This window comes from Delphinus delphis, chromosome X (assembly GCF_949987515.2).
Source record: "Delphinus delphis chromosome X, mDelDel1.2, whole genome shotgun sequence".
In the NCBI taxonomy this organism is placed as follows: domain Eukaryota; kingdom Metazoa; phylum Chordata; class Mammalia; order Artiodactyla; family Delphinidae; genus Delphinus; species Delphinus delphis.
In genome coordinates this window covers 25,456,368-25,470,101 of record NC_082704.1, presented here as the reverse complement: position 1 = coordinate 25,470,101, position 13,734 = coordinate 25,456,368, and the positions used below count along the sequence as shown (strand labels likewise).

At 39.6% G+C, this 13,734-nt stretch overlaps 1 pseudogene; it reads right to left on the bottom strand.

The window, feature by feature from the left end:
• Positions 1-10,722: 10,722 nt before the first annotated feature.
• On the bottom strand, positions 10,723-11,878 carry LOC132418328 (E3 ubiquitin-protein ligase Hakai-like; annotated as a pseudogene).
• Positions 11,879-13,734: the final 1,856 nt, after the last annotated feature.

The window sequence follows — 13,734 nt, the reverse complement described above, 5'->3', positions numbered from 1 at the left end:
AAGAAAAGGGAGAGGGTAAAGTTCTTTCCTTTTTTGCACTAAGGAAAAATTAAATTTTTTTAGATTTTTATTTACCCTTACAATTTCCTCGTTCTGTTGGTATTTTCTAGTAAAACTACGGTTTCTAATTATCTACAATGCCGTTTGTAAGGTCGGATCTTAACAAACGGCACCGCAAAACAGAGGAAAGCTTCAAGTGAGCTTTATTAGGGAGCGCTCCCGGGCGAGGTTCACTGGTCCGAGAGAAAGGGGGCCAGAGAAGTCACACCCGGGCGAGGGTTGGGCAAGATTTTATAGGGGAAGAAGGGAAAGGGGTGTGGTGAATCTGGGAGGGCGCAGGGTATTCCTTATTTGGTGGTCTTTTCGGGTATCCTAGGGGACCGTTAGTCCCGCCCCTCGAAAGGCGGGAAGGCTGGGCCAGGTGCAAAGTCCCCAGGTCAGTTCCTGGAACTGGGTGGTCCGGAATGTCTCCAGGGCAGTTTCTGGAACTGGGTGGTCCGGAGAATTTCGGTCTGATGAAACCTGTGAATCTGATTGTGTTCCCCTGCCTCGGACCAGTTGGCCTTACACCGTTTGTATCCTTCTCCAGAAACAGTCTAAGTATACATTGTAAGGCCATAGTAAAATACAAAAGCAATTACCAGAATTACAACGGAATGAATTGAAAAAATTAGTATAATATTTGCCTTGGGGAAAAAATTTTAAGTATATCATACTAATGGTGAATCGTTAAAGCAGATTCTTGAAAAACGGCACAAAAATTCTCTTTTGTCATACATTAAGTTTACAAACTGTTATATCTTTGTGCTTTCGAACAACTACTTGAGTATTATTTTGTAGTTTTTTATAATATTCCATCCAATCTAAGTCTAATGAGTAGTTTAACTCTGGAGCCTGATAATCTAAATTTTTAACTGAGTTTTTCTTAAGGCCCAATAAATTTCCCCTGAGTTCTCATCAGTCATAGAAGTAACATTATAATTACAGAATAAACTAGACCCTTCTGTAATTATTCTATCTTCCCAAATATTTCTCCCAGATATAAAACACAAAGACACCTATGGCCATTACCTAGTATCAAAGTCCTAGTATGAGCCAACCATTGAAGGGTGTAGATTAAACTTCGTAGGAGAGGAAAAATAACTTTCCTTCTACCCTTCTAGGTTCTTGGCTTAAACCCCCCTGTAATAAAAGATTAATAGGAGAAAAATAAACAAATTGAATAACATGTATACCACCCATATACATGGGAGAGACCCAGGAAAACTGAGTAACTCTCCAAAATGGCCCAAGTCTTCACCTTACATACCATCTCCAGCTAAGACAAAAGGTGTTGGGGGGGGGGCAGTTATGGGAGGTTAGCAGGCAAAACACAGAAAACGAGGGTATAGTTGTTATGCAAATTTAAGTTGCTGCTTTCTCCATTGATAAGTTTCTGGAGATTTAATCATCTTCCTTTTCCTGGTACAGAGAGGGAGACACCTTTAGGAATGGAGATTTTCCTTATAGATGTAAATATCTCTTACAAAAGGGGAACTTCCCCTCTACTAATAGCTTTTCCAATATCTGCTATTTCTTAAAAGTAAGCAGCTCAAGATAATCCTTACCTCAAAGAAGCATATTTTGGGGTGGCAAATTCTCCCCTTCAACTTCCAGTGTTCATTGTACATGCCTCTAATCATTTTAAGTCTTGCGGACAAACCCAACCTATGGGCCATTTTTCACCTCCGTCTAAGTCGGTAGTTATCCATGGGTACTTAATTAACTACTATAATAGTATAACAGGCATGTTTATCCACACTAGGACTGGAAAAAACTTGTATCCCAAAGTGATTAACAATGACATTATACCTGTCTTCTGTAGTCTTTATCCATAAATGCCAAATTTCTGTTTTTCTATTAATCAGATGCTCTTGTATACCACCCTTCCAATCAAGCTAGTTAACAAAACATTATTTGTGTCAAACTTGGGGCTTGAGTCTCTGGATGCATATTAGTTACTTTCACTTTAATATTCTAAAAAGTTAGTAATGAATATGGTTCTATGTTTTATGTCAATAAATCAGATTGTGGGATTCATAAGTCCAGGCCATGTCCATACTGGGAATACAATTTAGAGCTGATGAGAAATGTGTAACTGTAGGAACCATTATGGGCGTACAGAAAAGAGAGTGGTATAACAAATAACCTGTTTGCTTTCTAGTAAAATGTGATTCTTACAGTAACTGAAGTAACAACTAATTCACTGTTATACTACTATTCACTAATACTTTGAATAAGACAACAAGGCAGTCTGAGAATAGTAATAAGTTCATTAGAATACCTCCTTTCAGTTGAGTTCAGTACCAACACCATTTATTCTAGAAAATTTCAGTACCAACACCATTTATTCTAGAAACTTTAAGTTTCAAGTTCTTTGTGGGAACCACAGTCCAGTCCTCTTGAACAGTTGGCTTCATGTGAGAAGCATGAATCCATTTGGGTTTTCTTTCACTTTGATGGCCATTTGGGTGATCAGCAGTACTTGAAGTGGTCCCTCCACATGGTGACAAAACACATTCCTCCAGAACACTTTTATGTAAACTAAATTGCCCAGTTTGATAAGAGTGACAGACTTCTTCCAGTAGGTCCCTCTAGGCCTTTCTGACTTTGTCTCAGGGCTTCTAGGGAAGAGAAAAGCCATTTAGGTATCGAACATGATTATGAGAGATTTCAGTTAAATCAAAGCAGAGGAAGTGATTTCAGACCCAAATTCACAGACCTGCCAGACGTAAGTTCAAAGAGAGAACATTATTGCTTGCAAGAGTTGCTCTAATTTTTAACAAAGCTACTGGTAAATCTCTAGGCCATTTTACCCATAGATTGCTGAATTGTAGCCAATGAGTTTGTTAGAGTTTGAGTTTTTCATTCTACTTGGAGTATGATAGCTTTTAGGAATCTGCAAACATTTGCACAATTCCTGAACAACAGTAGACATAATATGATTTTCTCCATCTGATTCAGTAAGCTCTGGGGTCCCAAAAGTGGGGATTATGTGCATGGAGAGGGTCTTTACCTCACTGCCTGAGCATTTGCTTTTGAAAAGGGAAAAGAGTAGGCCATTCAGACAGCATACATACCACAACTAGACAAAATCTCTTACCTTCCATAGGCATGAATTCTATGAAATCTAACTGCCATTGGGTTCCTGGTAAAGTTGGTCAGGGAAACCTTTCTGCACCTACCTTGGAAGTGGTCCCTAATTATTCTACTGGCAAATAACAAAACTCTTTAATATGTTTTGAATAATTTCATCTTTTTGATAGACATAGTATTAGTCTAGTGGCTTTAAAGAAATCCCTTTCAGTTTGATTTTGTTGATAACAGAACAATAAACTAATCAAGCAAATAAAAACTGTGATATAGGAATTATTTTGTTAGTAATTCCTATAGTCCAGTTGAATTTTTTTTAGCCCCCCCCCCTTTTTTTTTTTTTGCGGTACGCGGGCCTCTCAATGTTGTGGCCTCTCCCGTTGTGGAGCACAGGCTCCGGATGTGCAGGCTCAGCGGCCATGGCTCACGGGCCCAGCCGCTCTGCGGCATGTGGGATCTTCCCAGACTGGGGCACGAACCCGTGTCCCCTGCATCGGCAGGCGGACTCTCAACCACTGTGCCACCAGGGAAGCCCTTTAGCCCCCCCCCCTTTTTTTTTTGATCATTTGTTCATTTCTCTTTATGAAGCTTGTTTTTGAAAATGGACAGAGGTTTCTAGTATTAGAAGTGGGGCTTCCAAATTTGGAGTCTGTCATATTTTAATAGTGGCTTTTGCAGCTCTTTCAGCAAAATCATTGCCTTCAGAAATTGTCATTTTGCCCTGTGTGGGCTCTGTAATAGACTACCGATAATCTGAGTAGGCATTTGTAAAGCCTCTAACAAATCAGCTTTTAATTCTCCATGACATGTTTCAGTTCTCATAGAAATCAAGAATCCTCAATTTTTCTAATTTTGCCCTGTTGCATGACAGACACCAAACACATATTTACCAACAGCATATATATTTACTTTTAACTCTAGAACCAAGAATTTCAGCTCTAGTAATGGCTATTAACTTACCTTCTTGTGCCAACTTAATTGCAGGCAAAACATAAGCTTCATGATAAGTCACCACAGCACAGAAAGCCTTAAATTGGCCACTTTTGTCTCTAGTAAATGACCCATAAGTAAGCATTATAAAATCTGCCTTTAAAAGGATTATCAGGCTTCCCTGGTGGTACAGTGGTTAAGAGTCTGCCTGCCAATGCAGGCAACACGGGTTCGAGCCCTGGTCTGGGAAGATCCCACATGCCGCGGAGCAACTAAGTCTGTGCGCCACCACTACTGAGCCTGTGCTCTAGAGCCCGTGAGCCACAACTACTGAAGCCCGTGCGCCTAGAGCCCGTGCTTTGCAACAAGAGAAGCCACTGCAATGAGAAGCCTGCACACTGTAACGAGGAGTAGCCCACGCTCGCTGCAACTACAGAAAGCCCATATGCAGCAACCAAGACCCAACGCAGCCAAAAATAAATAAATAAAATAAATTTATAAGAAAAAGTTCTTCCATGTTTTTTTTTAAAAAAAAGGATTATTAAATAAATCAGATTGGGGCCTAGCGTTTTCTTCTGTTACCATTGTACAATCATCATCTATATGATTAGGATCTGGTAAAACAGTAGCAGGTTTAAGAGATTGCATCTTCCAAGCACAATACTAGAATTGGATTATAATGCTTGCTCATAGCCAGTCTGACAATGTACCAACAAATGCTGGGTCTTATGCACTTGTAAGATAAATATCACCACATATGGGATACTCAAATAAATCAATCAACTAATGCCAGGGCTTGAGCCTTTTCAGTAAGTGTGGTTCCCAGTGCCATGGCATCTAGATTGGTCTAGTCTAATCCCAACTTTAGAGTTGAAATTCTACTAGCAGCACCTGTATTTTCAGGACAAAAAAAAATGGAAAGGTTTTACAAAATGTAGAATCGCCAAATCTGGGGAAGAGACTGTAGCCAATTTCAATTCTTCAAATGCCTCTTGAGATTCTAGGGACCAAACTAGAGGATCTGAAGAATTATCATGCAATTGCATTGTCAGAGGTTTTGCCTGCTCTGCAAAAACTGGAATTCCCTGTCCCTACTACCTTACTAGTCTCCAAAACTCTCTAAGTAGTATTTTTTAAAATTTATTTTATTATTATTTTTTGGTAGTAGGTCATTTCATCTACATAATTGGCCGACTCATTATCACTTTGTGTCCTTTAGCTGATAACAGATGCCTCAAATATTTTTTTTTCAGTTTGGCAATATTGCAAATTTTCTAGTGAGCCCTTGAGCTCCTGTGAAGCCAAAGGATCAGTTTTGCATTACTCTTTAATTTCTGAAACTATCAGAAAATCATCTATAAGTTTAATAATTATAGATCCTCCTGGTGGGACAAATTTTTGTTTTCTTATAAGCAACTAGGGAAAACTGTGTAAGAATCCCCAAACCCTTTTGGAATCCTCTAACTTCATTAGACTTCATAAGTAAAAGCAAACAAAAATATAGACTCATCCACTAGAAGAAAAGAAAAAAAACGTAGAATATGGATCAATTACAGTGAAAAACTTTACAGACAATGGTACTGAAATCAGAAGAGCTGTGGGGTTAGGAACTATATAGATTAAAGGAACAGAAAATTTATTTAACAAATTATACAAATCTGTATAGTAGTCAGCTATATCAAATTTATTTTCCTTCTTTACTAGAAGTATGGGAGTATTACAGGGTGAGTACATTTGAAAATTATCCCTCCTTTTTTCCTCCTAGTTTTTTATAACTAGTTTTATTCCTACATATTGAGTTCTACACAAAGGATATCTTGTTTTACACATGGCTATGGCTTATCCTTTTTGTAAGCTATTTTTCCTGGTTCTCTATCTCAAATTAAACCAGTATCATTATTCCCAAGTAATGGCCCAAAGCAATGCATCAGTTTGTTTCAGCTCTGGCACATAGTAACCAAATCAGGTGCCGTCTTCCAAGGGAGCTCAGCAAACACTCCAGCTGGAGTGTAGAATATGATAGCCTTTAATTTGCATGGCAGGTCTCTCCCCAGTAGGTTGACAGGCGAATCAGGAGAAAGTAAGAAAGCGTGTTCCTCAGTCAGAGGAACAATTTGTATGGGAACTACTGAAGAAAAGGAACAATTAGAAGGCTGACACAAAATACTAACAAACTTTTTTTGTTTTTTTAACAACAACCTGTATTGATCTATCACTAGATGCAAAATGAGAAATTTCCAAGTTAATTGCAGAATAAGTAGCACCAGTATCTACCAGAAAAGGCAAGGATAGGTTAGCCTGAGGGAAAGTTATTGAAGAATATGGTTTGCCAGTTCTCACCTCTGAGATTCCCACAATCTGTCAATTTTGAGCCATTTGCCAATTATCTCCCGGCTAAGGATTTTGTCCTTCTGGGTTTTCTTGATTCCCTTGTTGGAATTTTTCCATTCTCTGGAGTCTCTTCCTACAATCTCTCTTCTAGTATCCTGGCTTTTTGCCATAATAATATGCAGTTTTCCCTTCTTCCTTTGCTCCCTGCATAGATTGACCAGAGTAGGGTTATCCCCTTTAGTAAATAGCTGCTCAGTTAAACCAACACTGTGGGTTTTATTTTTTTCGCTTTTTTGTCTTTCTCTAGATTGCCACAAAACTGTGTAGCTGCTGCTAAGTTTTGAGAAATAGTCTGTCCTTGCCAACCTATCACCTTTTCCCTAACTTGAGTTTGGATAGTTTGCAAGAGAGCCAAGACAAAGGTGAACAGGACTAGAGAGTGATTTTGATCTGCCCGTGTATCCATGCCAGTGAATTGTGAGAAAGCAACACATTGCTAGTGGAAATCAAGTGGGGAGGCACCTGTTTCTAGGTATACTGTGGCAGGGTCTCCCAGCTCACCATTACCAACCCTTCTTGATGGGTTTTAAAAGCCCTTAGTTCTTCCGCAGCAGTGGTGGGTTCCCTTGGCCACTATACCCATTGTAGTGGGCCACCTCTAGTCCCCAACATGTTTGCTCCACAACCTGAGTGAAGTCTGCTGGTTGCAGAATTCCCTGTAGCAGCCAATGGACATCCCCATTTATGGGGCTACAAACTGGAAACATGTTGCAGAGTACTTTTGTGAGTCTTTTCAGGCACAGGAAAAGAAGTCTTTAAATGACTGATATCAAGTGGTGAGAGAGGCGCATGGCTTACCTGGGAGGCCTGGATAGCTTCTCGATGGTATTGGCTTCACTGGTGATCTGAATAGGAAGGTCTAGTTTTCCTTATATTGAGACAAGAAAAATGTAGGATTATATGGCACTTTGGTTTCTTTTTCCAATGTGAATATTTATCAGGCCTAACACCTTTGTCTTTCCCCATGTGGCCTGTGCAGCTACTCTGTCCTGTTGCCTTCATACAGGGACACAGTCTTTTACCCAAATTCTCAGTTATCCCCCATGACATCTTTCTATCCTGTCTGCTTTTTTGTGGTGTGGTGAGTGTTTGCTAAGTGACTCTTGGAGGTGGATTCAAGGGCTGAGATGTGAAGTGGAGTCAGGCTAGGACATGAGGCATACAAACATATGCCTTCAAACAGGGCAAATAATTCATTAACAGCTGGAGAAGTTGTACCCTTGTCTCTCTCTGCAGGGAAGTCTAATGGAAGGAACCGCCCATCTAAAAGATCACCTGCCTTCTTCCCAGGAGTTGATTTGAAATAGGGAAAGATAAAGACACTCAGAGAGAAAGCTGGGATAGCAGAGAAGAGAGGGCAGTTCTGTGTAAGAGAAAGTGACTTTAATTCTTGAATTTCTTAGTTTTTCTCAATCTTTCTTCCTACTTATCAAATAATTTTTCACTCCTTAGAATGATAATCATGATAAATACCAGTAATTCATATGCTTAGAATGAGGTACTTCTAAGAACCCCTGTAAATATGTTAATCTGTCCGAATGAAAAGAAACAGTCCTCAGGCCACTGTAAGACTGGATTCTCGTATGTATACTCATTCCAAATGTGACAGAAAGGTATTGGCAATTTGAGTGGGAGACCTGCAGGCAACATTTCCGGCTTCCCATATTTTTCCACCAGCAAAGTCAATGGTGACCCTGATGGGATTTTAGAACTGGTGTCACCTATACTTAGTCAATAATATTATCTTGAATTTGGAGAGTGTAACCCACCTCTGGCTAGTATTCCAAAAGAGCAGAGAGCTAGAAAGAATTTTTATAATTCAGGGTCTCTCACATGACTCTTGTGTGGCCACAAGACTTTCAGCCGATCCACCCAATTAAGGAATTGCCGGATGGATCCTATCCTTATTGCCAAATTGTTGGGGAAATAGCAAACATAAAACTTCCTGCCAACCCAATAAGACCTCTCTATAAAACATGGAGAAGAATGAAATAGCTTTATTAATTGATAAACATTAAACCAGACTGCGATGTGCAGCATAGGCAATCTGCTAAAGAGATTTGTAGGGGAGCAAAATTTGCCACCCTAAAATGAGTCTCTTTGGCATGAGGATTAATTTAAGCTGATTAAGACTCTTTGGGCCTTAAAAGAAACTTTGACCTTCCCTCGTACTGCCTAAAAGAATGTAGATAGTGGGTTTGTTCCAGAATAGAGTTATCACCAGAGCTATCTGCAAAGAATATGGGCTAGGTGTGCTGTGGGGAACTCTAGGCAGGGCCTAAAGATGAGAGTCTACTCTGTGTCCCATTGTCTCTGCCTGCCTGGCCCAGCAAACATTTGTTTACCAAACATTTGCTTTTCTATCTCCATGTGAATTGCCTTCCTCCCCTTGAAGTCCCAAACCACTACCCCCATCCTCTGTCTTTAGCTGAAGATGGTATTTAAGGTAAGGGCTTTAGCCATGTTGGCCAGTTACTTAGTTTTCCTGGGTCTCTCCCATGTAATTAAACTTTTGTGTGATTTTTCTCCTGTTAATCTGTCTCATGTCAATTTAACTCTTAGACCAGCCAGAAGGGTAGAGAAAAATTTCTTCCTCCACAGTAGATTGCAGAGACAAAAAAGAACTCTTACCCTTTTATATACTTGTTAACCCATTAACATGTACATATGTTTTACATATATATATATATGTTAATCTATTACATACACATTAATTGTATCCAGAGGAAAAATAAAATCTCATCCTTTTTACAAGCAAGAAGTTACATCTTGGAACTAAAATTCCCACAGACAGGGAGATAGGGTACCACTCTTGGTGTTCATTTTTCAAAGAAATGGCTCCTTGGCCCCAGGAATGACATTCCTGGGATGTAAAACTGCAAGAGGCTTATTTAGCTTTGAAAAAGATTTACATATATTTCAGAGGCAGAGCTAGCATTTATAATCTCAAGTTTTCTGAAGGAAATGTTAAAAGAAAATGGGAGGAGGAAAGTTCTCTACTTTTTGGCACTAGGGAAAATTTAATTTTTAAGATTTTATTTACCCTTACACTGGCAAGAAAAAGTCATAGACAGCCTATACTATCTAATATATTACTTGGATAGGGACTCACACATAGGAAGAAGAAACAGCCTTAGTAACTGGAACTTGAGTATGAGGTGAGCACTGGCTCTCAGGTGTTAGAAACAAGACAACAAAATGGAGTCATTTACACAAGACAACAAAATGGAGTCATTTATGTTAAGTCCCAGGTCACCAAACTGAGACTTGACTTAATTACAGCTTTGGCTCTCCCAGAAATGGAATCTTAACCCAATCAGCCAGAAATCACCTTATCAGCACTAGTTAGGCAACCTGCCTAACTAATCCCTGCCATCCCCTAAAGGAAAGTAACCTTGCAATAACCAATCTGCTTTTTTGCCTAGGGTAACTTCCTTGTTCCTGTTCCCTTCTGCCTATAAAAGTTGCTCGTTTTATACAGCTCCTCAGAGCTCCTTTCTATCTGCTAGATTGAAGCTGCCTTATTCGAATTCATAACTCTTAAAAATTTTAATATGCCTCAGTTCATCTTTTAACACAGGAAAGGGGCAATGGCACATTAAAACTGGGGCATAAGATCAGGGTTGGAGTAGTAAGGGGGATTTGATGCTGGATTTGACAGATTTGGGCTAGAACTGCTTAAATACTTCTGGTTTGTGTGGTGTCTAGAATCCAGGGCAGAGCTCAGCCTGCAGGTGGTTTGGGTCACAGAGCCTAAGCTACAGTAAAGAAAAAGCAATTTGGGCCTAGAAACAAGAACGTTGGAAGTTACAGGGAGACAGATTTGTGTACAAAGGCCTTATTGTTCTTTTGCAACCATATTGAAATTTACTCTTTTTACCCAGGTTAACAAAATGTATCACAAGAAAAACTTGTAAATGTATCACAAGATTTAATAAAAACAACACTTTTGAAAGCAGAACACAGTCCCCACCCAGGATATAATATTGCAAATGGTCACTTCTGGGATCAATTTACCATACTAGAGGAACCAAGTTGTTAAAGCATAGTTAATCTCAACTGAGCCACTTATCTGCACTGTAGTAAAGTACTTAAAATCACTCCCAAGATCAAGGTTTAAAACCATTTTAAGAGACAAGACTTTAAATGTTTTATAGCCACTTCTGTAAGAGGTGCTTTTCCTTCCCCAAATGGTCAAAGCTTAATGAGAAGGTTGACAATACTTTTTTTCCCCTCATCATATCTTCTGTTTAAAAATATTTACTATTACTACTGGTCATATGGTTTATATCTTGTCTGATCTGGGAAGTGTAGTCCAAGAAGTGAGGTTTGAGAAAGGAAGATGCTGCTTTCCTGGAGGAATGGGTGGTCCTCTGGGTGCAGGCCATATAACATGACTTATTTTCCCTAGTTACATAAATGGAGTGCCCAGAGTTCCTTGATCTTCAGTAAACTGGGGTAAAGAGTGAGCATTATAATGGTGAGAAGTATGTGTACTTACAGGTGGATTACCCTGTTGAGGTGAGGTAGGTCCTGGTGGAAGATATTTCATATAAGGTGGCATCTGAGCAATAATAGGTCTATGGAGAGGGTGGTGGAGTAGAAGTCACTGATGCACCTGAAGCGTGGCTATGAATCAAGTGAAAAGTACCTGTGGTCTGGGAAGGATGTGGCCTTTGATGACTTATTGATTGCAGAGGAGGTAGCGTGGTAAAATATTGCTGTGGAGGCATAGTTCCATGAGAGTTCAAAACCACTGGTTGACCCTGATATTCAGGATGATGGTGAGCAATTGCAGAGGCAGGAGGTAGTGGTTCTCAAGTACCCGAATTTGAGTCATTCTGAATAGGGACAGTTACTAAATTGCTATGTTTTCTTGTTGAAATGTAAAGGTTTTCTGACTCAGCTTCCTGACTCACTGAAAAATATAGAGGTGAATTCATGGACAGTGAACTTTGCTGGAGGAGCACTAATATCTTCTTGTGGCAGATTATATGGCTTGTGCGAACACTTTGCAAAGGAGGTAGTAGTATCATAAGGTATTGCTTTGGTGGAATATGGTTCATATGATGCTCATCTGGCGGCGTTATAAGATCAGATTTCAGTCGGTGGTGGGACAACATGCAGAATGAACATTTTCAAGTTGAGTACGGGCAACAGAATTTTCAGCTCTTGTATGGCCATGGTTGATATGAGCCTTTAAGTCTCTGTGAGACAAACACGGTCTCTTGCATCCTTGAACAGTGCCACATGTAAAGAGAGAATCTTGCGTGTGCTTCTCAATTCGTTCCACAGGATTACTACAGCCTGGGAACATCTTACTGCCTTCTTTTCCATGTAAAATAGCACAGGCATAGCAAAAAGCATGCTTGCATGGAATCATCTGCCCATCGATTTTAATTGGCAATTAGCATTTGTCACAGAAATGTACTGGGGTATCATCCTTTTCACCTAAGATGTTTATCTGAAAGTCCCAAAAAACATCTTCAACACATCCTTGTTCATTTCTAAAAGCTTTACCCACTGGAGTCATACCGGTCCTCTGCACTATGATCGAATCCTTGGGCGCGCTCCGTGATTCAGCTCTCAGAGCACGAGGGGAGCGGAAGTCAACCTTACTGACCCAGGGCGCGCGTGTGCCATACTCTCTTGAGTTCAGGAAGCGGAAGTACGTCCAGGTCACTGTACCTTTGACCTCGTCTTACCAACCTCCTTTCCAGTGAGAAAGTCGGGCAGAAGGAGAGTGAATATTTGAAGAGTTTTGGTGCCGAGGTTGCTTAGGCTGCTCTTGTTATGCTTCAAGAAAAAAAATAGACTTAAACTGGAAAAAGAGACTAATCCGGAATGGGGGAGGGGAGAGCATGTGTGTGTGTGTGTGTGTGTGCTGGCATGGGCAAGCGCAGTAGTACATGAAGGCAGAAGCCTGAGCAGGTAAGGCAGCCAGCCCATCCTTAAAGGTTTTTTTGTTTTTGTTTTTTTTAACAATGCAGTGCTTTGCTTTTTGGAGGTGAAAGCTCACCCATCGTTTGAAATGTTCAAATAGAGACTGGAAAGCTTCTTGTCAGAGATGCTGTAGATCTAGCTTCTCAAACTTTTCTGACAAAGTACCCCTAATGGTAGAGAAAACTTTACTAAAACTGTGAGGGTAAGGGGGGACAGAGTTCTAAGTACTTCTGAAAGCAAGATATTTCTCTGAATAGTTGTACTTTAAGTTATAGGAATATTATATGAATATAACTTCTTTTTTCAGAATGTTTGTTTTAATAAAAAATAATGCTTTTGATTACTTAGTTAAATTACTTGAATCTCTCCCTGCCCCTAAGTCTTTGAGTAATAGTGAAATCCCAGGAAGTTGTGCCAGGATATGTGTCACACACTGCTGGATTTCCCCTCAGTGTTGGTACACTAGTTTGTGATGCACGATAAAGAGTGACTCCTTTACTGAGTATCAATACAAGGTCATCCAGTAGGACTTGGAAACCTTTTTTATACAGGATCCTTTATAATGGTATTTGTATATAAGAGTATTTATCTGTGCATGAAAGTTCAAAGTTAAAAGCCCCAACAAATTAGGGAGGTGATTAGTCACATTATAAAATGCCTTCCCATATCCCCAAATTTCTCATTTTTGTTCTTTAAATGTTATATTCTCTTGGTATATTTGATATATGTTTATAGAGTATTAACAACTTGGAGGAGAGACCTTAGTAAATCAAAAATTAAGGGGCAAATAATCAGTAGTGATGACTACTCCAAGATGGATATGAAGCATATTAGAAATGATCATATTCGTTTATGGAAAGATAAGGCTGGTTATACAGAAATGTCATTTGTACCCACCTTTTGGGAACCTAGTCTACTGTAAAGTGAGGCTCACCCTCCCTGTGATAGCTTCATTTCATACTGTACAGAATAAGTGTTCTCATTCTTATTTACAAAGCAGCTTTGCAAAGGAAGAGATGAACTATCATGACCAAATATGCCAAATACATGATTAAAAAATAATTAAAGGGTAGGTCAGAGCAGGAAATTGCCCTCATTAAGCAGATTATTCATTTCTGCTGAAACGGCAAGGCACAAAGCTGATCTTTGCCAAACAAAAAAAGTCAGCAGGGATGTTGCACCAGGTTGAAAATGCTGCAGAGAAAAGAAAAAAAGATTAAAAGCCATAAAAGCATTTTTTGATGGTCTCCGTTTAGATATTGGAATTGCCGAAGCATACAGCTAGATCAGAATATTTTTGCAATAATACTCCATGATTGATGCTGGGGAAAATTTCAC